This window comes from Sorex fumeus, unplaced genomic scaffold, assembly GCF_029834395.1.
Source record: "Sorex fumeus unplaced genomic scaffold, SorFum_2.1 ptg000125l, whole genome shotgun sequence".
Taxonomy (NCBI): Eukaryota; Metazoa; Chordata; class Mammalia; order Eulipotyphla; family Soricidae; genus Sorex; species Sorex fumeus.
In genome coordinates, this window is record NW_026606182.1 from 4,965,089 (window position 1) to 4,980,809 (window position 15,721).

The 15,721-nt window shown below is 52.9% G+C and overlaps 1 protein-coding gene across 1 annotated transcript in view; it reads left to right on the forward strand.

Moving 5' to 3' along the window:
• ACO2 (aconitase 2) overlaps positions 1-15,721 on the forward strand; it is a 32,062-nt gene that overhangs the window by 320 nt on the left and 16,021 nt on the right. The window lies entirely within an intron of this gene.

The window sequence follows — 15,721 nt, forward strand, 5'->3', positions numbered from 1 at the left end:
CCCCGTCTCTGTCCGCCCCGCGGCCGCGTCCCCGCCCCGCGGGCCGCGAGGGTCCGTACAAGCAGCGGCCCGGGGGCGAGGGGAGGCGCCTCCTCTCCGCTTCTGGAGGGTCGGTCGCCGCTCCCGCCGGGGTTCTCAGCCTCAAGGTGAAGACAAGGTGACTGGGGGGCGCGGCCGGCGTGGCGCCGTTAGGCCCCGGGCCCGAAGGCCGCGCTGATCTCTCAGCACCCGCGGCCCGCCGGACAGCTGCAGCCCCGGCCGCCGGCCCGTCCCCCGTTCTGGGCCCCGGGGCGCCCTGCGGGGACGTGTCGGCCGCCGAGGGTCCGAGGGGGGGCCCCCGCAGAGCAAGGGATAACGGTACCCAGTGGCCTCCTCTCGCCCGGATGGCGAGCGCGCCCCGGCTCGCCCCGGTTCCCGGTCATCTCCTCGCGGGGTGCGTGGAATCGCCCCGCGGGGGTCCTGGTTCTCGCCCGCAGGCCCTCGAGGGGGGCTGGCCCGAAAGTGGGTGAAAGTTCTCGCTCTCTGCGACGGAGCGTCTGCCCCGCGCCCGGCTGAGCGTGTCGCTGTCATCCCGCCCTCCCTGAACTCTGATCGGGGCCGTGGGAGCTGACGCTTGTGTCTGTGCGAGTCGCACGTGGAGTGCCGGGACAGTTGCGGGGTGGGAGGGCAGCGGCTCGACTCTTTGACCTTGACTCTCCTGTTCATGAATCATCTAGAAAATTGACTCTGACTGCCAAGTGATTCCCCCCCCCCTCCTTCACCCCCCTCCCCACGGCTCACTTGATAACCCTAGGCAGGTGTGTTCTTCGCAAAGGCTCAATGTCAAGTGTGTATTTTGTTATTAATTTTTTTTTTAATGAGTGAAACACCATGAGGTACAGTTGTAGACTTACAGACTTTCGTGCTTGGATTTCAGTTATACAATGATCGAGTACCCATCCCTTCACCAGTGCCCATTCTCCACCACCAAGGATCCCAGTAGCCCTCCCACCCCACCTTTGTGGCAGGGCATTCCCTTTTGTTATTAAAAAATTTTATGGGGGGGGGGCAGCACACCTGTTTGTGCTTATTCCTGGCTCTCCACTTAGAGGTCCCTGTCAGGGGACCCATCAGGGCATCCATTCTTGGAGGTCAACTGCGTGCAAGGCAAGTGCCCTACCCACTCTGCTTACTATCTAGCCCCTGTCAGGTGTGTGTTTTGTTATTAAAAATGCAGACCAGCATTCATAGACATTCTCTAACCCTTTTCTCTTGACTTTTTGAACCTTGATTCAATCAAGGGATGCAACTTGGGTTATGAATTTTCAAAATTTATGTGCTAGCTTAAAAAAAAAGCTAGCTTAAGTTTTTTTTTTTTTTAAGAGAACCACATTGCCTAAATTTAAGTCATACACCTTACAGTGAAATTATGATTTTGAAATATTCTGGTTTGCAAGACAGTTCGATAGTATAGCAGGTAAGGTGCTTTTCTTGTATATGGCCAACCTGGGTTCAATCCCCAGCACCCCAAATGGTTCCTTGTCCCCACCAGGAGTGTCCTTGAGCACACAGCCAGGGGTAAGCCCTGAGCACTACCTGTTGTAACCCCTTCACCCTCCAAAAAAGGTGGTGTGCAGAGGCATGAAATTAGTCCTAATGATGCCTTTGAGTCATTTGATTTGGTAGGTTAGTATGTGGAAAGGGTTGTTTCTTTTTTTTTTTTCTTTTTGGGTCTCACCCAGCAATGCTCAGGGGTTACTCCTGGCTTTGCACTCAGGAATTACTCCTGGCAGTGCTTGGGGGACCATATGGGATGCCGGGGATTGAACCCGGGTCGGCTGCGTGCAAGGCAAACACCCTACCCGCTGTGCTATCGCTGCGGCCCCAAGGGTTGTTTCTTCTTGACCTTGCTGTCTCATGGTAGAGGAAAGTCAGACAATATTATTAGATTTTTTTGCTTTTTGATGCAGGTAACCCCAATAGAGCTCAGTGGTTACTCCTGGCTTTGCACTCAGAAACAACTCCTGACAGTGCACGGGGACCATATAGGATGCAGGGGATCGAACCCTGGTTGGCCATGTGCAAGACAAGCACCCTCCCCACTGTACTATTGCTCTGGCTCCAGATTATTCGATCCCAGACTTATTCAGCTAGGGAGGGATGACTAATATTAGCATTTTTGAGCTAAGAAAGATCTTGGAAAGCATGTGCTATGAACAGAAAGATCTGGGTCAGAGTTCATGCCTTACTGGGGCCTGTGACCTTGAGCCAGTTATTTCTGAGTTCTGATTTCCTCATCTCCAGTGGGGACGGTCTTCATTGACATTTATTGACTGCTTGGTAATGAGCTTCTACTCGGACTCTGAGGATGAGTTCGGAGCGAGGAGAAAGCGGAGCGTCCTTACTTACTAGCTGGCCGGTCTCCGCTTCAGTACATGAACAGTCCAAGGTCTGGAGAGCATGGCTGAATCCTGACAGCAGAGTCGGGATTACAGTCCAGATCTCCTTTGTTCATTCAGCCAAGAAGATGAATGATACTGTGTGACAAAGCTTCCCAGTCTGTCAGACACGATGGGCAGCTGACCCTGTCCTCTGGAACCTCAGAGTCCTCTCCTTGGTGACTAGTGACATTGGAGAAGTGATGGGGCTGTCTTTGTCGTCATGCCCACAGAACTCCGTCCGTGCATTCCTTTAGCCCTACCTCATCCGCACCCGAACAGATCTCCTCTTAGTGCTTTGTTTGCCAGGAGAAGCACGGGAGAGTCCTGTTCTCACGGAGTTTCAGCAGGTAGAATTTTTTGGGTGGTGGCGTGGGTTGGGCCACTCCCTGCGGTGCTCAGGAGCTAGTCCTGGCAGTGCTCAGGGAACTATAAATAGTGCTGGGTATTGAACTGGGCTTGTCCTCATGTAAACAAGCGCCTTAACCCCTGCTACTGTCTTTCTGGCCCTTCATTAAATTCTGATGGGTTCTCCCTCGAAGAATGTCGGAGAGGCCAAAATATTTTTAGTCAGAACGTTTTTTTTCTGTCTCTTGACTGGATCAGAGGTGAGGTGGCGAATGGAATGATGGCAGTGACTGCTTCCATTGAAAGTGGGTAACATTTATCTCACACATGCCAGTAATCTCACAGTGAGCTACGGGAACCTAGAGGACCTATCTTATAGACAGAAACAATTAGACGAGAAACAGGGCCGGAGTGATAAGACAGTGGGTAGCGCTCTTACCTTACACACAGCCGACTCGTGTTGAATCCCTGGCATCCCACATAGTCCCCTGAGCAACTCCCCAAAAATAGGGGCACAGCAGTTAAAGCCCTTGCCTTGCACACAGCCAACCTAGGTTTGATTTCCAACACCCTGTACAGCCCCCTCCAGGAATGACTGAGCACAGACCCAGGAGTAAGTCCTGAACATCTCTGGGTTTGCCCACCCCCACAAAGAAATGAAAAAGAAGAGAGAAAACCAGAATTAGAACAGTGCAGTGGTTAGGTGCATTCTTTCTCTTTTGTCAATGGAATATGGATATATATATTTGAATGCTGCCTAAGGTAGATACTAATAGTGCAGCTGACTTGTTTAATAGTCATTGAATAGCTGCAGAGTATTTAGAATTAGTCTGCACCAAGTGCTATTCAAGTAAATGAAATGGACTTGCCCAGGGTCTGACTGTCATCTTTCGCAGCTGTGACTTGAATCTCTGTCTCCTCATTCCAGAGCCTGAGGTCCTGACACCCCCCAGAGTCCTCTTCCCTTCAGCATCCCAACTTGGCCTATCACCCAGGGATCCCCTGTGCTCCATATTCTGAGAACAATACTTTTTAATTTAAAAGTTGTTCCTGTTTGACAAGACATGTCAACAGGTGATAATTCAAAACAAAAATGAAGAAAATGTGATTTTTTTTCTTTTTGGAGTGGGCGGGGGAGGTGGCCACACTTGGCAGTGCTCAGGGCTTACTCCTGGCTCTATATTCAGGCATCTCTCCTAGTGGGTTCAGGGGACCCAGTGGGGTGCCAGGGATCAAACCCAGGTTGGCCATGTGCAAGGCAAATACCTTATCTGTTGTACTAACCCTGAAAATGATGCCATTTTTGATAAGTCCCCCGTACACAGTGTCAGTATCAACAGAAATGTGAGTGGTGGTCGTTGCAGAGTCAATTCTCGGGGTTTTGATTGTCCCCTAAGGCACTCGACTGCCGAGTTCTCAGGCGACCTTGGGGAAGTCACGTGACTGCCAGCCATCTGAGTGCAGGTTAGACTAGGAAGCATGGGGGGGGGGCAGAGAGATAGGACAGGGGTTAAAGCTTTTGCCTTGCACGTGACTGACCAGCTTGCTCCCTGGCACCAGATACAGTCCCTTGAGCACCTCCAGGAGTGAGTGCAGACCAGGAGTAAACTCTGAGAACTGTCAGGTATAGCCCCCAACCAAAAAGAAATCCTAGAAGGTGCTAGGGGCTGAAGAGATGGTACAGGGATTAAAGGTGCTTTCTCGGATATGAGAGGGAGACGTAGCCCCTAAGCACCCATGGCTCGACCTAACCTCCTTTCCCCCAATAAAATCTTTTTTGTTTTTTGGGCCACGTTGGTGGTGTTTAGGACTTGCTCCTGACTCTGCGCTCAAGGATCAGCCCTGGTGGGCTTGGGGGAACCATATGTGGTACCGGGGATTAAACCCAGGTCGACTACATGCAAGGCAAGTGCCCTCCCCACTGTACTATTGCTCCAACCTCTCAAATTTTGCTTTAAATTGTGAGACAGGTCAGTCTGTTGGCCTGTTGACTCCGGTACTGGGCACAGTCAACTATCGATTTGGACTCAGTGAGTGAATGAAAGACGGATGAGTCGGCAAACCTTGTCTCTCGAAGTTGAAATTTGGACAGAGGGAGTAGAATCACCACTTTGAAGACTAGGGAAGTGCAGTGTTGCCATGGACTCAATTGTCCTTAAAATATTTATTGAAAACTTAAGATGGCCTAGTTCTGAACTCTGGGAGCATGACCGTGAACTAGGATGTGGCGTGTGGGGGCCGGAGAGATAGTCCATTTACCTTCCATGCTGCCAAACGGGGTTCTGTCCCTGGCTTCCGATAGTGTCCCTTGAGCCCTGCCAAGAGTCAGCCCTGAGCACAGTGGGGTAAAACAAACAAAAAAGTAGGAACTCATATTGTGGCTCTAGGGAGACAGGAAATTAACAGATAGGGCCGGACAGTACAGTGGGGAGGGCATTTGCCTTGCACACGGCCAACCCAGGTTCGATTCCCACATCCCATATGGTCTCCCAAGCACCAGCAGGCATTATTTTTTAAATTTATTTTAATTTTTTATTTATTTAATTTTAATGTAGGAGTATTGCTAATTATTCAGCCATTGATTAGGCTGATTGAATTGGGTGGCATGAACTCCACCTTCCTTTTTTTTTTTCTTTTTTATAAATTTATTTATTGAATCACCGTGAGAGCAGTTACAAAGCTTTCGGGTTTAAGTCTCGGTCATACAGTGATGAAACACCCATCCCTTCACCAGTGCCCTTTTTCCACCACCAAAAAACCCAGTATACCCCCCATCCCACACCCTTCCCCTACCTGAGGGGCAGATGATTTCCACACTAACCAGCAGGCATTAATTCCTGAGTGTAGGGCCCGAAGTAAACCTTGAGCATTGCTGGGTGTGACCCAAAAAAGCAAAAACGAAATGAACAAGGAAATGAACAGACCAATTAAGCTGCTAAGTGCTCTGGGGCTTAGCAAATAGGACCGTGGTGGAGAAAGTCGGGGGATATTCATGGCATCCCCAGAAGGGGGACAAGGGTGTAGGTGACATTCGAGCTCAGACTTGATGATTAAAAGGCCGCCCTTCAGCCTTTGGGGAGGGGAGAGAGGAAGTGGGGCCTGAGCCCCTGCGGTGAGGACCACCGACGTGAGGTCACTTGGCCTGAGGTCACTTGGCCGAGTCGCTGGAGGGAGGACAGTCTGAGTGAGGAGTCGCGGCCAGTGGTACAGAGCTGGAGTTTCACTTTGTGTATGAAAACATGACAGGAGGGTTAGACATAGGGGACCAGGCCCTGAATTTTGCCTGGAAAAAAATGCCCAAGTTGCTGCCTTGATGATGAGCCGCAGAAAGGCAAGTGAGGGTGCAGGTAACTCAGTGGCAGAGCCCCTGCCTTGCAGGCAGGATGCTGTGATTTTGTTGTTGTTTTGTTTTGTTTGTTGGGTCACATCCGGCGATGCTCAGGGGTTGGTTACTCCTGGCTCGGCATTCAGGAATCACTCCTGGTGGGTTCAGGAGACCATATGGGATGCTGGGGATCGAACCCGGGTCAGCTGTTTGCAAGGCAAGTGCCCTCCCCACTGTGCTATGGCTCTGGCCCTCATCGAGCCCCTGCTCTTTGGATGTGTGACACCACCCCACGCACCAGTAGCTTCCAGTGACAGTTCCTTTGGGATCCCTGGCACCACAGCAGAGTGTGATGGTGAGCACATATGTGACCCTTGTCACTGCGACAGCTGCAGGGAATTGAGGGCGGGGAGAAAGTGGAGCCAGGGAGACCACGGGTGCTACGAGAACGGCTCAGGGGGTAGTGACAGTGTCTGGGGCGAGGCTTCTGGTAATAGAGGCAGAATGTGAGGGACAGCCACCGAGGGTGACTCTTGAGAGCCTGAGCTGAAGCCCGCTCCTGAGTTCTCCCCTGAGCTCCCGCCAGGCAGGCCTGTGTCCTCGCCCCTCTGTCATGCCTCCAGTGGGCCCTGATCCTTTTGCCGTGTCAGTGCTCAGTGGGAGGCCAGGGGCTTCCCAGAGGCCAGCCAGGGAAGCATTTCAAGTGAGAGCTGATGCGTTAGTCAGAGGAAGGAGGGCGCAGCTCCCGGTTCCATAACGCAGCTTGGGACGTCTCGGGAGCGTGGGAGACTTCCTCTGCTGGCGCTGTCGTGGGCCCAGGCCAGGCCTCAGCCCGCTCTCGCCTCCGGCTACGCCCTGCAGAATGGGATGTTAATGAGGGGTCTTGGGGTTTAATGAGGTTTGCCAATTCTTTATCCTCTTGTGCGCTATAAAATTGTGCCTCCGGGTCTGAGGTGAGGCTGAGTTCCATCCCCAGTAGTGCCTGCCCCCCATTGTGTGTGTGTGTGTGTGTGAGAGAGAGAGAGAGAGAGAGAGAGAGAGAGAGAGAGAGAGAGAGAGAGAGAGAGAGCGCGAGCGCGCGCTCAGGAGACTTATATGGGATGCCGGGGATTGAACCCAGGTCAGCCACGTGCTGTACCCACTGTCCTGTCACCCCAGCCACTCTGAATAGTTTCTGATGTTACTTGGAAATGGGGCCCTTTTAGGGACTGGGGCTGTGGGCAGAACTGCAGGGCACTTGCCTGGCATGTGTGAGGCCCTCCAGAACCCACACTGGCTCTAGGGAGATTGCTTGTTCCTTGTGCCTACTCCCCCCTGTGCACCCTCCCCTGCCCCTCTGGAGTTCTTCAGGAAATGCTCTCCCTCCCCACCCCACCCCACCCCCGGGCTGTTCTGGAGGGCAGCAGCGAGCTTGGTTTCCTGTTCTTTTTTTTTTTTGGGGGGGGGGGGGTCACACCTTGCGATGCACAGGAGTTACTCCTGGTTCATGCACTCAGGAATCACTCCTGGCAATGCTCGGGGGACCATATGGGATGCGGGGAATCGAACCTGGATCGGCAGCGTACAAGGCAAACGCCCTACCCACTGTGCTATTGCTCCAGCCCCTCCTGTTCTTTTTTAAGGTGAAGGGCGTTGCTGGGGAAATGTGCTCTCAGATTGCATTCCTGGTATGTTCATGTCTTAGTAGGAAAGTCCTGGCGGCAGAGATTGGGACATTTTCAGATGGTCACTCTCATCCTCTGTCCCTTCTGGCCCTGCCTGTGGAAGGACTCTCGGGGCTGGAGCGGGGGCTCAGGACCAGCCCACCCGGCCTGCGCCCCGCCCCGTACTCCGAGGACTTTGACATTGACGGGCTGGCTTGACAGCCGTGCCCTGCTGTCGTGCCCGGCGGCTGCACGCTGAAGCACCTGACTGAGGTCACAGCTCGCGCCAGGGGACTCAGGTCCTGAGTGCCGTGGACGTGGACGGAGGAGCCCGGCCTTCCACCAGACTCTTGCCCCATGCCAGTCCCCGGGGGCACAGGCGGTATAGGGGCCACAGTTCACCTGGCTCTGTGCCCCGTGCGGATGTTTGTCTCTTGGGGCGTGGTTGCCTCCTGCCCCAAATACCAGAAAGCTCCAGGGGCGATGGCTGGAGGTGTGGGTCTCCTAAGGGACAGTGTGGTGCCCGGCCACACTGTGGGGCTGCCTGGGGCGAACAGAGCAGGGCTCCTGATCTGCATGCAGGTCACGGGGTGGCCTCGCCACTGCCACCGCCGCTGGCGGCATCCCCTGAAAGCACCCGCACAGCCATGCTTTTCAGAGCCGTTTATAGGCGGAGATTCAAGCCTCTGAGAAGGACCGGTTCACTTTTGTGCTTGCCGGTTGCTTAGCAACCCAGGCTTCCTGCGGGGAGGAAAGGAACCTGCTAGGGGCAGCTCCCCCGGGGGCCACATGTCACGCACTGTCCTAGGCAGGAAGAACCGGCAGCTGCTTGCTAAGGGCTGCTTGCTGAGGGTCGTGGTCAGGAGCCGGGGGTCTGCCCCACCGAGGCAGATGTTAGGGTCATCTGCTGGTGACAGGGACTGTGTGAGTTTCCCCATAGGTCAGGGGCCAAATTATGAGTCGCCAATTCAGATTCTGCCCTTGGGTTAGCAGCCTCTTTGGAGTCCCCGCGCATGGGTCAGGGGTGGCCTTAGGGGTCTGCCCCCATGCCAGTCTGGGCGACAAGCGCCATATCTGACTTCAGGGGCAGAGCCGGTAGAGAGATGAGGCCTTTTCAGTTCTGCCATGGTTCTTTTGGGTTCTGCCCTGTCCTGGCCCCCTCAAGAGTGCTCTGGGTCTTCAGCGGCTGGGCAGGGAGTAGAGGCCAGAGTGGAAACAGCCCGGCGCCTCCCTGCAGCCCACAGGCAGGCGGGGTGTGGGGCACAGCGGGCCCAATAGCGCCTCCCCGCCAGGAGCCCAGTTGGATGCTCTCAGATATTTTTCCTCTAAGGAATGTAAAACGCTCAAAAGCCCGTGCCTTCTGCAGCTTGATTGCCGGGGTCAGCAGTAGAAATCTTATTATTCCACACTTTTCCCTCTGTGTTTCCAAGCAGTTCATTCTCTTTTTTGTTGTTGTTGTTTTTGTTTTTGGGTCACACCTGGCGATGCACAGGGGCTACTCCTGGCTCATGCACTCATGAATTACTCCTGGCGGTGCTCAGGGGCCCATATGAAATGCTGGGGAATCGAACCCGGGTCGGCCGCATGCAAGGCAAACGCCCTCCCCGCTGTGCTGTTGCTCCAGCCCCGTCATTCTCTTTCTGACCCCCTCAACATTCCTGCTCTTCTTTCCTGCCTTCCATAAGAGGACACGGTGCCATAGGAAAGCGAAGAGTCTCATGTAAGGGCGCAGCTAGGCCAGCTGAGCTCCCTGGGAAGCCAGGCGCCCCGGCCTAGGTGGATGCCCTTTCTATGACTTGGCGCGGGGCTTGGAGGGTTTCCACAGGTCAGCAGCTCGTGGGCAATTGGCCCAAGAGACCAATTGGAGCCCCCGTGGACCGCTCAGCCCCCCAGTTTGACTCACTCCCATTTGCTGGTGTTCGTGGCACGTGGTTCCCTAAAGCAGTGCCGGAGCCCGTTACACAGCAGGTACGAGGTCACGCTGGCCCGGCCGGGCTGGCCTCCTGCCCAGGAGAGTGTCGGTGCCTTTAATTTGAACTCTTCTCTCGGTCTGGGGGAAGAGGGCACAGCATGTCTGACCTTGGTGTGGCAGGAAGGTCAGAGGCCCAGTGTGCTTGTGATCTGCAAGGGTGGACCCCTTCCCCGGGGACTGGCAAGGAGGACCCAGCACAGCTCCAAGAGGCGCTTGGGGACAGATGATAAGCTCTGCCTTTGTCCACTTCACTGCCAAGTACTTCTTGAATTTCTGTGTGTCAGACATTGCTCTGGGCCCTGGGTATACAGTGAGTGGGATAAATAGATGGGTTTCCTGCCTGCCCTCGGGGAGCTTACTATGGTGGAGTTCATGTTCTCAACTGAGTCCTTTCTCTTTCGCTCTTTTTGGGTCACACCAAAAACCAGGGTTTACTCGTGGCTCTGTGCTGAGGGATCATCCTGGTGGTACTCAGGACTCCATGTGCGGTGGCAGGCTGACCTGAGCCAGCTATGTGCGGAGCAGACACCTTGCCTGCAATGCCGTCGCTCCAGCTCTTTCTCTTCCTTTTTAAACAAGGGTCTCCCTGACTCTTTTTTTTTCTTTTTGGGTCAAACCCAGCAATTAGGGGTTACTCCTGGCTTTGGACTCAGGAATTATTCCTGGCGGTGCTCGGGGGACCCTATGAGATTCTGGGAATCGAACCCGGGCCGGCCGTGTGCAAGGCAAACGCCCTACCTGCTGTCCTATTGCTCCAGCCCCAGGGTCTCCCTGACTCTTAACCGTCCCTTGGATAGGAGAAGGCTTCAATAAAATAACACAAGCTTTGCCCTGGCTCCAGCCCTGGAATCTGTACTCTTATTGATCGGTCTGTTTCAGGCCTGCAGAAGCAGTAGTGTAAATGGTCTAGTAATACTCGAGGCTTTCTGGAAGGGAGGGAGCTTCCTGGCTTCTGGAGGTTACCGAAGAGAGATTACCTGCTTTGAGGCTGCCTCTGTCCTACCTTGATCCTTTTGTTTCCAAGAAAGTGGAAGGAGAGGAGTGAGTGCGAGTAGCTCTTCTGGGTAAGATCCAGAGTTTACCCGCGGGACTTTCTCCAAGCCTGAGCTCGGTCTCCCAGCACAAATGTTCTCGTTTCCTCCTGAACGTCTGGGCCGGCCCTCTGGGTGATTGCAGAAATGTCTCTGCCCCGGGACCAGGAGCAACTGTACATGAGTGTGTTTTACTTTTGGATTTATGAGGTAAGAGCAGAACCTCAGAATTAACAGTTTAGAATAGGCCCACATCATCCATCCCCTTCTCTCAATAGTACCATGTGGGGGCCAGAGGAAGTCCAGTGGGCAAGGTGCTGCCAACCTAGGTTTGATCACAGAGCCAGGAGTATGCCTGAACACAGAGCTAGGAGTAAACCCCGAGCACCCCTGGGTGTGGCCTAAGAACCCAAACTGTGGTTGGGTTCCTTCCTTCTCTAGGAGTGCCAGATCCGTTGGCTATGTCCCCTTTTATTATGTGTGTTACACATGTACGAATCCAGAGATACAGGATGCTGAAGCAGCGTCTTGTGCGTTTGCTTATAAGAAAGGGTTTAATTCCTGGCACTGCAGGATCCCCCAGCTCTCTGGAGAATGACCCTTGAGCACCCGGCCAGGAGTAGCCCTGGACCACTGCTAGATGTGGCCCTAAACAGACAAATATATGAGTGCTACCAATCTGGATTATGCATTTCCCAGTCACCGTGCTCAGCGGAAGACTCAGTAATACTTTGTTTTTAGGGTAAGTTATTTTCTTTCTTGTTTTGGGGCCCCGCCAGTGGTGCTGGGAAAGGGGGGAACTCCTGGCAGTGCGGGGTGCTGGGGCTCAAATCAGGATTTCCTGCGTGTAAAGCCCCTCCTCCACCCTCTCAGCCTGGCTCCCTTTTTGTATTTCTGGGGGATGCATAGAACCTACATATTGCCACATAGAAGTGTAGGACTTATACCAGGGCAGCGCACAGGCAAGCATGCATTCTGCCACTGAGCTACATCCTGGGTCCACAATTTCTGATGTTTCTTTTTCCGTGATAATTATCCATTGTGGAAAGTTGGAAATGCAGAGGTATAAAGAATATCCTGATGATTACCTGTAATTACTTATAATACCGCATCATTATCCAGAAATAAGTACTATTAACATTTTGGTGCGTTTTCTTCCAAAATTGTAAAAACTTTACAATTCAGCTTAAAAACATGGACAATAGAACGAGAACATTCTTAAAACCATTTGAGTTCTATTGACAAAGCTGAAATCCTCTTTTAAAAAAAAACAGTTTCTGTTTGAATTTGCTTCCTTCTCTAGGAGTGCCAGATCCGTTGGCTATGTCCCTTTTTATTACGTGTGTTACACATGTACGAATCCAGAGATACAGGATGCTGAAGCAGTGTCTTGTGCATTTGCCTATAAGAAAGAATCTTGGAGATTTTTTTCTATGGTGTTTCATGATACTCCAGAGAATGGATATAGTAACGCAATTTAAAAATAAAAAGAGGGGGGCTGAGAGATAGAACAGCGGATAGGGTGTTTTCCTTGCACGCAGCCGACCTGGGTTCAATTCCCAGCATCCCATATGGTCCCATGAGCACCGCCAGGAGTAACTCCTAAGTGCAGAGCCAGGAGTAACCCCTGTGCATCGCTGGGTGTGACCCAAAAAGCAAAAAATAAAATAAAATAAACTGTAGCACTGTCCACTCCTTGTTCATCAATTTGCAAGAGGGCCGAAGAGATAGTGTAACAGGTAAGGCTCTTGCCTTGTGTGCAGCTGGCCTGGGTTCTATCCCCAGTACCCTGTGTTGTCCCCTGAGCACCACCAGGAGTGATTCATCAGAGTGCAGAGCCAGGAGTAATCCAGAGTATGGCTGGCTGTCACCACCCCTAAAAGAACTCTCAGGTGGCTTCTAATTTAAAATGTTGGTGGGGGGAGGGGTTGCACTTTGCAACCATACTTGGGGCTCTGGGGGGGCCACCCTGTGATATTTGTCCCTGTCGTGTGGGTTTATGGATCAGAGCACAGAGTGACACCTGTGCTGCTCAGGGGCCATGGAGTCTGGGATCGGAGCCGGGGCCTCTCGTGTGCGCCCCTCAGAGCCTGCCCGGTCACAGCAAGGATTCTGGCCCCCATCGTGTCGGGGCACAGAGCTGTGCTTATTTCAGCAGCTGCTGTCACTCCCTCTCAGACAGCACATTCCCTGATCGCAGGTGGAAGATGAGCTTTCCCACCAAGCACTGCTGCCCGCAGTCTCTCTCATCAATTTTTTAAATTCATTTGCCCGTGACTTTTGTGTAATGGAAGAAACATTCATGTTCTTTAGAAGAATCTGCCTTTGTTCTTTTGCTTTTCTAACATCTGAATAGACTGTGTGAATTGTAGAAATTAGCGTGGGTGGTACTTGGAGAATATGCTGTTTCTTTAAAAATAATGTTTCTGATTCCAAAATTGATGCATGTACTGTGTTAGAAGTTCAAAATTAGAAGTAGCAGGGCTGAGTACATAGTACAGTGGGTAGGGCGCTTGCCCTACGCACGACCAGCCCTGATTTGATCCCCTGGCACTCCATCTGACCCCCCCCCCCAAGCCCCTCCAGAAATAACCTCTGCATATAGAGCCAGGAGTAAGCCCTGAGCAGTGCCAGGTGTGGCCAAAAAAAGAGAAAAAATTTGGGTGTGGAGGGCACACTGGTACCTATTGTGGGTGGGTGGGTTTCACATGTCGAATCATACCTAGCAGTGTTCAGGGGTTCCTCCTGGCTCTGCACTCAGGAATTACTCCTGGTAATGCTCGGGGACCTTATAGGATGCCAGGGATTGAACCCAGGTGGGCCACTTGCAAGGCAGACGCCCTCCCCACTGTGCTGTGGCTTCAGCTCCCAGGTCAGTTTCGCATGAACTTGGGACTTGGCTTGTGCCTCTTGCAGTCACCTGTCTGAAGTGTCACGGGATGCCTGGGGTGGGGGTGGGGGCGTTCACTGGTGAGGCAGATTTGTCCATGTGTCATCTAAATGTTCCCCCATGAAATAGGTCCTACTTTTGGGGGTTTGTTTGGGGGCCACACTCGTGTCCCGGGACTACTCCCTACTCGGTGCTGGAGGGGACCCTGTCTGGGGCCACTGGTTGGACTTGGCCTCCCTTCTGCAGAATATGTGCGAACTCTCCAGCCCTCTTTGCTGTTGCTCCAGCCTGTAAGCCCTGCATAGGAGGAAAACCCCTCTTAACTGCTGTCTTAAAGGAGCAAAGGCTGTCTGTGGGTTTACATAACAATGGCTATTATCAGGGCCAGGAGATTAGAGTACCGTGATTAGAGCATTAGAGTACAGTGCTAGGCATGCACCCACCAGGGTTCAGTTCTGGAACCACATGGTCCCTCGAGCATCCCCTGCTGCAGCCCTGAAGGCCCCTCACCCCAGCACCCTTGGTCTGCCATAGGCAAGTGTCTGTGACCAGCCCCCTGAGCTCATCCCTGGCCCTTGCTCTGGTGCCTTCCCCTTTTTGTTGCTGTTTTGATGACGTGGGGGTGGCACATGCCGATGGCTCTGCCCCCGGGGGTGCACACGCTTGGTGTGAGACTTGCACATGTGCTTCTGTGCGCAGGTCATCCGCACTCTGGTCGCAGTGCCCACTTGGGATCATGCACTTGAGTTGCTCTCAGACATCTGGCTGCAGTGCACTGGATAGCGTACTTTGTTTTGCTATTCTGTTTGGGACCATGCCTGACTGCTCAGGGACCACTCCTGGCAGTGCTGGGGGAACCATTTGGAGTGTCGGGATTGATCCGGGATCGGTTCCTGGCAAAGCAAGTGCCCCAACGCCTGCACTGTCTCTCTGACCCTGTCACGCAGTTGGTTGGGTGATGAGGGAAGGTATTTGGGATTCCGAAGACCACTGACCCCAGGAATTGTGCTTGGTACAGGTGGGCTTGGATTCACAGCCCCGCATGCACAGTTGGGGCTGCAGCTGAGCTATCCCTAGGCCCATTTCTTTCCTTTTACATTCTTTAAGGTTTCACATGTTTGTTTGGGGGAGACAGATAATGCAGTGGGTAAGGCACTTGCTTTGCACGTGGTCGGCTCAGGATCAATCCCAGGCACCATATATGGTCCCCTGAACCCCTCTAGCAGTACGCCCTGAGCATTGCTGTGTGATGCCCCCCCCCTCCAAATAGATGAATTTTTATTTGGGGGCCAGTGATATAGTTGAGAATGGAGCCCTTACTTTACATATGTGAGCTCTGATTTGAATCCCAGGAACTGCACAAGAAAAAATCTTTTTCTGTTACCCAGTAACTTTTTGGGGGGAGGTGAAGGCTCAGATCGGTGCTGGGGCTCCTCCTGGGTCTCTGCCTAAGGGTTGTCCTAGTGCTCCAGGAGTACTCCAGGACACAAGTGGAGCTGGGGGTTGAAGCTTGTCTTCTGTTCAGCCCTGGGCTCTCTCAACTATAAGGTTTTGCCCTGGCTTTACCGAGATACAGTTACAGTTAGGATCTATTATGTAACTTTAAGGTATGAGGAGTATTGATTTGATACACTTTGCCTCTTTTGGTAATTGGGCGTTCACTAAAGTAGTATCTTTCAGATTGCTTGTGTTGCTATAACTGGCTTATGAGATCCTGTGTACAGTTTACACGCACCCCTTGGCCCTTGCAGGTAGAGTGTTTCAGTGAGAGGCCCCACTTCGCCTGCAGCTGGGAGACCACTATCAGGCTAGGGAAGTGGCGCCGGTGAGCGCCTCCCTGAGTTCGTGGCCTGGGGCTCAAGAAGGAAGGAGGAGACTGTTCTGGGTGCCAGGGACCTGGGGCACAAGTGAGTTCCTCCCCCGAGCTCTCTTTCTGGTTGTGCCAGTCCGTCTAGGGCGCTGTTGGACTTTGGAACATTGTCCAGCCGTCTCTGCTGAGGCCTCGTGCGGGTGCAATGCACTTGGACGTCTCCCTCCCAACCCTGCACGCCTGTCAATTCTGCAGGAGTCACTAGTTCTCTCTGGCCTTTGTATG